Genomic DNA, 11,290 nt, shown 5'->3' on the forward strand with positions numbered 1-11,290 from the left:
CTATAACCTGGGTTCTAGTACTCATTGGGATAATAGACATAAGTTCAAATTAGTCTGTCCCTACTCTATACTAAGTGACATCCCTACTCAACAACAGCCCATCCTAGCAAAAGGTGTCAGCCAGGGTGACTTCCAAAGAAGTTCACTCACGTTCTCTTGAATCAGGTGTAATTCTCGAACCTAGCTAAGCTCTTTGTCCATCCAACCGCTCTCTCTAGCTCCTCACCCCATCTGCTCTGCCTCCACCCTGGGGGTGCTGTCCCTAATACGAAACCCCAAAATGTGAACGACACGCCCCTCTTGAAGGTGTTGGTTTCCAAAGTTTTCCACTATGGCATTCTTCCATCCTTGTCCGTTAAAACGTCCTTGGGTCTCAAGCTCTCCGTCGCTTCAAGTTGTATCTTCAAATTCCTGGTCTACTCCTCCATGTCTGAGTCTAGCATTTCTAACTCTCATACACAATGGGCCCTTCTACTCTACTGCCTACTTGATGGTGCACCTGCAAAGGAATACATGAAATTCGGCTCACATTCTATAAATGTTGCAAAGTTTTCTAAAGGCATCTTTTATAAAACATTTCCACAGCTAAATGCTAAGCAAGACTTTTCAAACAGGCCTGCACGAGTTTCATGGACTAGGCCTCTACTTGATTTATAGGCCCAACATCTTGCATGAGCAATCGCTTGGTTCCCTAAGCCTCTAACCTTAACAGCTAATGCATTTTCTACTTTGCTAGTTATCGAGTATAAATGACACAGTTATACATTTCAATAAGCAAATCTAAATGCACGATAGTGCTTGTTTAAACACGCTTCTCATTAGTGAAAGATTTCATTTCAACGACATCTCTACGTTAAACAGCAAGTGTGGATTTGTAATTCATAACATTGGCTCTTCAGGTTTTCTAATACCAATTACTCTAGTTCTCCATCCCACATTGCATCTAAACATGATTAAAAGTCCTCTATATATACGGGTGCTGACTACTTGTACATATGATGCACCCCTACAAATTTCACTGTAAATGGCGCTCTCTCAAAGTCAATCAATGGCAAGTAACAGGTGGGCTCTACGCTCACTGTAACCTGGTCTTTCTGCAAACACACAGCTTGCGCTGTCTGGTAGAAGAGAGCTCAAAATGGGGGACCACGACAAATATGATGTCCTTTCTTACAAAATAAACACAATATTCAGATGGTCCAAATTTAAAATTACATCATTTTTCTTGAAATCACGAGTCTGCTAAGTAAATGGGGAGTGTCTGCATGCTACATAAAACCATGAAATCCTATTTATCACGTTATGCCTCATTTCTCATAGCTTCCACATTTGGGAGCATCTAGCTATATTCCGTTTCTCAGTCTAGAGGTGTTCAAGGAATTTGGAAAGTGCAATGAGCATAAAATACCTTACCATACTATGGTGTTCACTGTGTTTTTCCTGATAAAAACGAAACGAGCTTGTTGAAAAAAATTGTATGTATGTATATGTATATATATATATATATATATATATATATATATATATATATATATATTACCTACTGGCGGTCGCCAGTAGGTATATATAGTTAGGATTTTTTCTCTATGGGATTTTTGAAAATTCTATATCTAATAACTTTGGCGTTTGTGGACGGAATTGGCTGAAATTTTCAGGAAAATGGCACATTTTGTTTCTGAGCAGCCCCTGAAAATTGGGGGGGGGGGGTTCGTCCAGGGGGGGTCGAGAAAAAAGGGGGTCCCAAAACGTGTTTTTAACATTGAGTTTTCCATAGGGCGGTTGGCCTCACTTTTAGCCCGAACGGCTGAATAGATTTGCACGAAACTTGGCAAAATTGTAGGGACTGGTAGCCCGATGTGCCTTTTGTAGGTCTCAATATATGTGCTCCAGTGGATTTTGAGAAATTAACGTTTAAAAAAAGATATATATCTGTAACAGCGGACCGGGCAGCGCTCCAGTTCGCGTACTTTTCGCGCAACGGAGCTTTGTGAAGCGAAGCTGATTGGTTCTCCGGCGTCTGTCAACATTCCAAACAGTCCGTAGCGGCCGCCATCTTGTCTCTCGGTAGGATCGAGAGACAAGAGGAGGCCAAAGCGAAGGGGCAAATGACCATAAGGGGGCATAGTAGATCCTCCCTGACCTCTTAGGTTTGATGTACCATTTTGCCAAGTTTGGTGTAATTCCGTTCAGCCATTCAGGCTGTAGACGTATCTAAATGTCAATAATCGAACGGCTGAATGGATTTGCACGAAACTTGGCAAAATATTAGGGACTGGTAGCCCGATGTGCCTTTGCTAGGTCTCAATATATGTGCTCCAGTGGATTTTGAGAAATTAACGTTCAAAAAAAGATATATATCTGTAACAGCGCTCCGCTTCGCGTACTTTTCGCGTTACGGAGCTTTGCGAAGCTCATTGGTTCTCCGGCGTCTGTCAACATTCCAAACAGTCCGTAGCGGCCGCCATCTTGTCTCTCGGTAGGATCGAGAGACAAGAGGAGGCCAAAGCGAAGGGGCAAATGATCATAAGGGGGCATAGTAGATCCTTCCTGACCTGTTAGGTTTGATGTACCATTTTGCCAAGTTTGGTGTAATTCCGTTCAGCCATTCAGGCTGTAGACGTATGTAAATGTCCTATGGAAAATTGCATGGGGAAAACACATTTGAAAGTGTTGAAATTTAGAACCAATTAAAATGTTACTTTGGTTTTGTATTTGTGTGTGATGAAAGTTAATTGGTTATGTATATATCTCAAATGAGAGGAAACCACAGCCATTTTGTGATACTACTGTCTGAGGTACATTTGTGAGGAATTTTTGGTGGTGAATTTCTGGTGTTTGATTTACACAGTACTAACACTTCTCCTACTTTTAAAAAGGTGAGTTGTTAATTTGTAAGGGGAACTATGTTGTACACTTGAAGATAATTTGAAAAATGTTTTCTGTTATTTATTTGCAGTCCTTCTGTTATACTAAATACTTGATAAAGTTAGTTTTATATTATGTATTACTAAAAACGATAAATGAAAGTGATTATTTTTTTCTGCAATTTACAGCAAGCAATTTCAAAATAAAATGGCTCACAATGAAGAGACCATGGCAATTTCTTTTGAATTGTCCACTACATTGATTGAAATTGAGAGCACCAATAATGAAATATTGTCACAAGGAGGAGATGACTTGAATGATTCCACTACATTGATTGAAATTGACAGCACCAATAATGAAATATTGTCACAAGGAGGAGATGACTTGAATGATTCCACTACATTGATTGAAATTGAGAGCACCAATAATGAAATATTGTCACGAGGAGATGACTTGAATGATTCCACTACATTGATTGAAATTGACAGCACCAATAATGAAATATTGTCACAAGGAGGAGATGACTTGAATGATTCCACTACATTGATTGAAATTGACAGCACCAATAATGAAATATTGTCACAAGGAGGAGATGACTTGAATGATTTTTTTGATCAATCTGTTGATGGCGAATTTATCGAATGTTTGGAGACCATAGAGTTACAAGAATCATCATTGCAGACTTTTAATGAGGAGATTCCAGATGAGATGATTGAAGAGGAAATTGCTGATGAGGACATGTTACTAGTTCTTTCAAATTTAGAAAATTCTGAAGAATAAATTTATATTTAGAAATCAAAAATTGTTTGAGACATTATTCATTTTTATTTTTAATTTATGAGGTTGTAGCGAAGTGATTGTAGTATAAAATGAGACTTATAGTATAGAGTGCAACATTTTTATGTTACATGGTAAGTTTACTCATATTTACTTCCCTTCTCCCACTATATTATCTCCAATGTGTATTTGACATCTCTTCTTCATCTCCGGCCTCCTTTCTCTCACTGTGTGTCTCTGATGCATCTTATCGCTGCTATTTTGTGTAATTACAGAAGAGAGTAAAATAAAATAGTTCGGAACGTGAAAAGGGGGCAAAGTAGAGTACCCCTCACCCCCTAGGCCTTCTCAGGCGGTCCCAAAAGGATCAGTTTCTGCTTTCCTGAGAGATTATGGTATGAGTTCCATATACCACAATAATTTGCATTACAACATGCAAGATATATATCTCCTATTACCAACTTTTGGAGATATTCGCGCTAAGCGCGAATATCTCCAAAAAGTAACACCTGCCCTGAGCAGTTCTTAGCCATGTTATCCAATGGGAGGTGGATAACATGGCTAAGAGCATTAGCTCGGTAATGCATGAATATCGCTGACTTTTTGCGATATTCATGCATTGCGGCCGTTTTTTATCGCATTTGCGATAAACCTTGATAATAGCAAGGTTTATCTTCGATAATTTCTGACGATGCTTAGCGGTAAAAAATTCGTTGGTAAGCATCGTTAGCGATAAATATCGCTTAACTTTGGTAATATGCACCAACGTCTGTTAACGTTCGATTCGAAGGAAATGAGGAAGTGTTGAAAAACATTGTTTGCGCCATCTTGCCTTTTTTGAAATGCCACACTTTTGTCGTGCACGACAGCCATTTTAGATGCCTTGACCAGACCCACTCTCTGCACGCTGTCGATTCGTAGCATGGCTCCCCACTCTCGCAAGCATCTTCCCCAGGCACTGGTCACCCCCGCTCTCTGTCTTATGCATGGGCAATAAACCTCCCTCCATCTGCGCTGCTCTTCCCTGAGAATCACACTCTGTGCCCGCCCGACACCTCCCTTTTGCCCTATTCACTACCGCACCCTCTGACACTCCTCTTCCTCTGTGTCCGATTGTCCAGGCTATCAGCTAGCCCTGCAGATGTAGTTTATGGCTCCAGCTGTAAAGAATCACCCCTCTTCAAAGGAGTTATAGTAGATCAAGGCCCACACCCGATGAGATCCGTCACACCACACGTGTTCCTACTATCTGAAAACCATCCTGTATTGTGATTGGGGAGGGGACCGAGCCTGAAGCGGAAGATTCCAGGAATGACTCTTTGTACATCAAAGTTTTTACAATTATGTGTCACATTAAAAATATATAGCACTCCAACAAAGTAGTAGGAATATAAAACTTTAATAACATATAAATATATACAACAAAACAAAAACAGTAAAAACATTTAAACAACGAAGAGACCGTGGCAATTTCTTTTGAATTCCTGATGAGGACATGTTACTAGTTCTTTCAAATTATGAAAATTCAGAAGATGTTGCCTGGGGGTGGGTCGTCAGTAGCAGTCTGTTGTGCGAATAGTTCCAAGGCAGCAGAACGCGCTGAAATCTAGATGGCACGAAAGTGATGTCTAGTAAGTTGCCGCCCAGCAAATAACGGCGTGGGGCGCCGCGGGGGTGAGTGAGTCCAGTAGGCACCACAGCTATTCTTACCGGCATTGCAGAATTACTGCTGGGGACAATGCCTGTGCTGTAGCAGGGTCACAGCAGAAACAAAAAGGATTCTGTTGAAGATGTTGTTGGTTTTCAATTTGAAAACAGTTCTGGTGTCAACTGCTATGGTAATGTAGTGGTTAATGTTTTGTTTTCTCTAGAAAATGTAAAAGAGGGGGAGGCAGTCCAAAGTTCCGTTAAAAGGGCAAAGGAAAGGATCGGTGGTTTGAACTATCACTCAAAAAGGGGAGGGGGTGCAACAATTTTTCCTACCGGGTCACACTGTGCTTTCACCGGAACTGAGGTCTGCAGGATTCTAGTAATTCAAAGTGAGGCTGGCGCCAGCATGGGAGCGCCGACGTCCCGCGGATACAGTTTCGTCACTCCACGGGCGATCATGGCAGTCATTCCCCATCGGGGGTCGGAGACTCCCGCGGCTCCTCTAGAATCTTCAAGGTCGTGGAGGACTACGGTGGTGGAGTCAACCAGTGACCGGGCCATTTCTTCATGCTGGGCCCGCTCTTGCCAGGTCGATCGCCATTTTGAGAGTTCGGCAGCTACCGGCGATCGCGGGGTCACATGAGCGGACGGGCTCCACCCTGCCGGGCGAGACGTTGCAGCATCGCCACAGTGGAAGAACCCTTTTCGGGGCGCCTGGAGCGCTGAGGGTGCAGCTGGGAAGCCTTCACCTGAGGAGGCGGGAGAGGCCTGTTCGCACCGTCTCTCCCTCCCAGTGCACCCCACGGCGCCCCGCTTGACATTTGTTATGGCCGGTGGCGATGAGGACCGGGGGGGGGGGGGGTCGGAGGTATGTGCAAGACATCCCCCCCAGTGTTGTCAAAGCCATTTTTGAAGAAAGAAGTGGTGCCTGGCGTGTTGCCGCTGCTATTACGAAGGAGAAAAGAAAAAATGTCCCGTCCGTCTTTGGGCCGGGCTTCCGGCGGATGTCGGCCGGACGCCCCTGGCTCTGGCCCCATGAACGGGTTCCTTGGTTTATCGGCTGCAGCCGGATCCCGTCGGCCTCGGCCCCCCGACCGTTGGTGGCCGGACCGGAAGAGCATGTGGCAGGACTACCTGAAACTCTCAAGGGCCACCGCGGCCGGACTGGGAGAGAGAGGGGAGGGTCGAGGAGACATTCCCCCCCCTGCAACTCTTCAGCGTTGTAAAGGCAATCCCCTGGCCGAGTCCCGCTGGCCTCGGCCTCTCCTCCGGCTACACCCTACGTTAGGATCTCCTGGCCGAGGCGTGGCAGCAGGACCCGCCTTATATGGGCTGCTCCCGGCTGGGCGTAGCCGCAACCCTGCCCCACCTTGGAAGTTTCCAGAGTGGGGGCGGATGTTCTACTGACTTGCATTTTCCCTAGTCTATCGATTTTTTTGGCGTGGCAGGCGGTGGGACAGCGAGGGGTGATTTGGTTTCTCTTACTGTTTTTCTGGTCTCTCACCACTGGCATATTTCTAACGTTTTCTTGTTTCTAGGACATTAATAGGTTTTATCATTACGTTATGTTATCGTTTCTTTGTTCGTTGTTTAATAAAAGTTCATGTTCATCAGTGGCCTACTGATTTTCGTTTTCCTATTCTTTTCTTTCCAGGTTGTTTCATGCTAAAGTTTCTGTTAACAGGATACAGTGATCACTTCGTTATTATTGCATATGTCCTTTTCACTAGGGGTGCTCTCTGGTCGGGCCAGATGACGTATCTCTAGTAAATGGTCCGGGTGAAACAGGTGCATCAATCAGTGGGGAGTAGATAGGCATGACAGATTACAACGGGGGAGAAAGGTCCGCATTACGTACCCTTTCACTATTTGCAAAGATTTTCCTACGTATATTTGCAAACAGGGAATACCTCCAAAAAGAACCAATTCCCAAACAGTCAATGTTTGGGGAAACAATCAATCAATGAGGAACGAAATAGGCACGACGTGTTAAAGGTTTGCGTTACCTACCCTTCACTATCTGCAAAGGGAGAGAGAATATTCCTATTCTTCCTCGTTTGCAGGCAGAGAAGATTCTTAAGAGAACCAACTTCGAACAATTCAATGCTCGATTCAAACAATCAACAAGGGGTACTGTGAACACAAATGAACGCCGCTTATGTACATACACATTGGTATTATCAACAGGTTGTTCCTAATGTTTCTATTTTAGGGAGGTCAAAAAGAGATCCCATTAGTGGCCCACTGATTTTGCTCGATTCCTTTTGTTTTTTTACACGATTTTTCGCTATCTGCAAAGACTAAACAGAGTATTGCGACTCTGTGCTTGTTTGTAAATAGAGAATGAACCAAAGAGAACAATCAATCAAATGGAGAGAGAAGCAGGCACGACGGATTACAACGGGGGCAAAGGCCTGCGTTAACTACCCTTCACTATCTGCAAAGAGAGAGTACTCCTAATAGAAATGAGGGGTGGGGGGCAGCATTCAAAGCAGATCAGTGTGCATAAACACGAAAATGTTTTTACTTACCACGTACTTTACATTCGACAGCTTATGATATTTGCTATTAAAAAACCATTGAAATTCACTGAAAAAACCATAGGTTATAGACCATATATAGTTAGGAATTAGCATTTACAAAACCTTGAAAATTCACTGAAAAAACCATAGGTTATAGACCATATATAGTTAGGAATTAGCATTTAAAAAACCTTATTTTACTCACACAAAACCATTGAAATTCCATATATAGTTAGTTGCACTAACTATATATCGCGCACCCGCAATCCACTGCTGATCATGTCACATATTACATCATTCATGACATGGTCAGTGACATCACTGATAACATCACTGATGACATCTCAAATGACATCACTGATGACATCACTGATGACATCTCATTTGACATCATTCTTGTGCTAATACGATAAACCTCTTCAGACTCTAATATAACCTTAGATACACTCAGTGTATACAGACACTCACACACTGCCACTCATCCATGGAGTTACTCACACACCCAGTCAGTCATGCAAAGAAACAATCTCACCTCCATTTCTTCAACTATACAGTTATACACACCTTACTTATTGAAACATATACTAACACATATTTACTCTCTTATACAATCCCTGATACAAGTTCACAATGATCGATACAACCACTCACTCATTCAGTGGCTCTCATGCACAGTTATTTATATATGCCAACTCTCACATGTACTGTGTTTTACATATGTACTTACTATGACATGTAGCATTGAGATATCCATTCACTCATCAATACACTCATGCACACAGTCAACTGCCCATGTAGCTGTTTCCACATGCACTCTTGAACTCATACACCTAGTGAATAAACTGCTCACACATCTATGCACAGAGTCACACACCTTCCAGCCACCCCCACACAAACTCAATCTCCCATAGAAATACTTGGGCAACCAATTAATAACACATATAGCCTCTCGTATAGCTAATGATCAACACATGCAGCAGTTTACATCACAACAGACATAATGATGCACAAATTAAGACAGTTTAGTCACTAACCCATGCATTCAGTGAGACACATTTAATCACTCACTCATACAGTCAGTCACGCACCTACTAAATCCTTCATCCAGACACTTATACATCCACTCATTCTTCAATATGTAAGACATATTTTAACTTTACAGAAACATACAGTCACTGGATGTTGTCATCAGTGATGTCATCAGTGATGTCATTTGAGATGTCATCAGTGATGTCATCAGTGATGTCACTGACCATGTCATGAATGATGTAATATGTGACATGATCAGCAGTGGATTGCGGGTGCGCGATATATAGTTAGTGCAACTAACTATATATGGAATTTCAATGGTATTGTGTGAGTAAAATAAGGTTTTTTAAATGCTAATTCCTAACTATATATGGTCTATAACCTATGGTTTTTTCAGTGAATATATATATATATATATATATAGATAGATATATATATATATCTATCTATATATATATATATAACTGTGAAAAGGTTATATTTTACTAACAACGCCATTAGTTATTCAACAAATTGTGGAGGTACATTTTCAACAATATATACTTATAAGAAAAAGAGGGGGCACCCGGATTTGAACCGGGGACCTCTTGATCTGCAGTCAAATGCTCTACCACTGAGCTATACCCCCGTGAATATACAGTTTCCAGCTGGTTTTCCTTGTCTGTGTTTTTGATGACGTGGAGTTTGTTCGGCGTCTCTTTCCGCCTTCCGAGAGCTTTCACTAATTGTCCTGTAAACACTGAAGCACTGCCAGAATGCTTCTCGTATTTCATGGGAAATAATAAGAAGGGGGCTTGCTGTGGGATTGAAAGTTAGAATGCTGTGATCAGCGTTGACATTCCAAATAGGTTTACATAATTTTATGACCTGGAGGAGAGAGGGGAGTTTCTATACATATTTCTTCTTTAAGCCCTTCAAAAATACATTCTGCTCAATACGCTTTAATTCGGCGTTAGAATTCTGATTTCTGACCACCACGTCCCTCTCTTCAAATGTCTACATTTTGGAGATGTGGTAGGTAGGGATTTCCCTGCAGTGCGCACAACCCTTCAAGTCAGACGCGTCTAGGCGCTTCAAGCACCTTTCTCAAGTTCTTATCGAGCCCTGGGTTCTAGCTGGAGGCGCCCGTCCCTCGTTCTCAATGACGAGAGGCTAGGAAGAATTTTTTTTCAAAGTGCTGGAATAAACTGGGCTCCAAGGATGTAGGCAACAGTACATTTCTTGGGGGGAGAGGGGGAAGCTGGAGGTGGCAGAAGTATACGGACATCCTTGGGGAGAAGAAAGCATGGGTGGCCTGACTTCACGAGCCAAATCACGTGCCGAGACATCAAAAGATATAAATCAGGCAGCAAATTACAAATGTCACGAAAAAAAATGAGAAAGTCTTAATAATTGCAAATGTATTTTTCAACATTTCTAAGTGTTTCAAGTGTATACGATTTTAGATCACTAAATTCAGTGGCATCTATTGAAAGCAATACTTTTAAATACGAAACTTTCAAGAATAAATCCATGTCTTGACGACGATGCTACGTCGCTACGAGTTACCCAACATGTATAGGTTCGTCATGTTCTCTAACTTATACTGTTTTTAAAGGTGTAGCATTGCTATTTGATATTAATCATGCATAAGGGAGTATTTTGCACAGTACAAATCCTGTACTGAACTGTGCTCTCAAACTGGACGGGCAAAGGAAATGGTACCTAGTAAAGCGATGGGCCCTGGATCACACAGTTTGGTCAAATAGGGAAGCTGGGATTGAAGTCCAGGATTGCACATTGTGCAGTTCAGAGACTATTGAGTTACATTCTTCTCTTTACTGTTTAACACAAAAGATCAGTGGTTGTGTGCAGGTATTTAATTATTGTTGTTTAGTTAAAGTATATGAAATAAAAAAAATACAATTCTCACACCTTAAATCCAACTGACACTATAACAAATATATAAACATGCACCCAAAATATCAAGCTGCATGAATACTGAGTCAAAAATATAGTCAATACAAAATATTGAGGAATAGAATATAGAAGGTAAGAATATTGTTTATGTATAAAATATTATTTTTAAAAGTATCTTTGCATATAATATTGTTTAATTTACTAAAGGTGTATAAAACATGTTTTTTTAAATTAATTTCATGTATATTAGTTATTTTATTAATGCTAAGTTTCGGTGTTACAATAGTATATTTTTTAAGTTTGTAGTGTTGTATGTAATTATATTTTTTTTACATTTAGACATTTATAATTTTGTAGCAGGTAGTTGGGTGGTTCATAAGGGAATCGAGTGGGAAGTTATTTAAAAAATCAAATAAAAAAAGTTTCATGTTAATTAAATATTACATTTTTAATTAAGTATTTTAATTGATAAATTGTTATTTTAATTATCTAAGTGTATGCTGTGATATTTTATTGTGTAATTTCATTTTTGTATAGCTTAATTACTA

General features: G+C 41.1%; 1 non-coding gene across 1 annotated transcript; it reads right to left on the reverse strand.

Moving 5' to 3' along the window:
• Positions 1–9,399: 9,399 nt before the first annotated feature.
• On the reverse strand, positions 9,400–9,471 carry TRNAC-GCA (transfer RNA cysteine (anticodon GCA)). Its single transcript has one exon. It is a non-coding gene; the product is annotated as a tRNA-Cys (tRNA).
• Between the last annotated feature and the right edge of the window lie 1,819 nt (positions 9,472–11,290).

Source organism: Lissotriton helveticus, chromosome 5_1 (assembly GCF_964261635.1).
Source record: "Lissotriton helveticus chromosome 5_1, aLisHel1.1, whole genome shotgun sequence".
Classification (NCBI taxonomy): domain Eukaryota; kingdom Metazoa; phylum Chordata; class Amphibia; order Caudata; family Salamandridae; genus Lissotriton; species Lissotriton helveticus.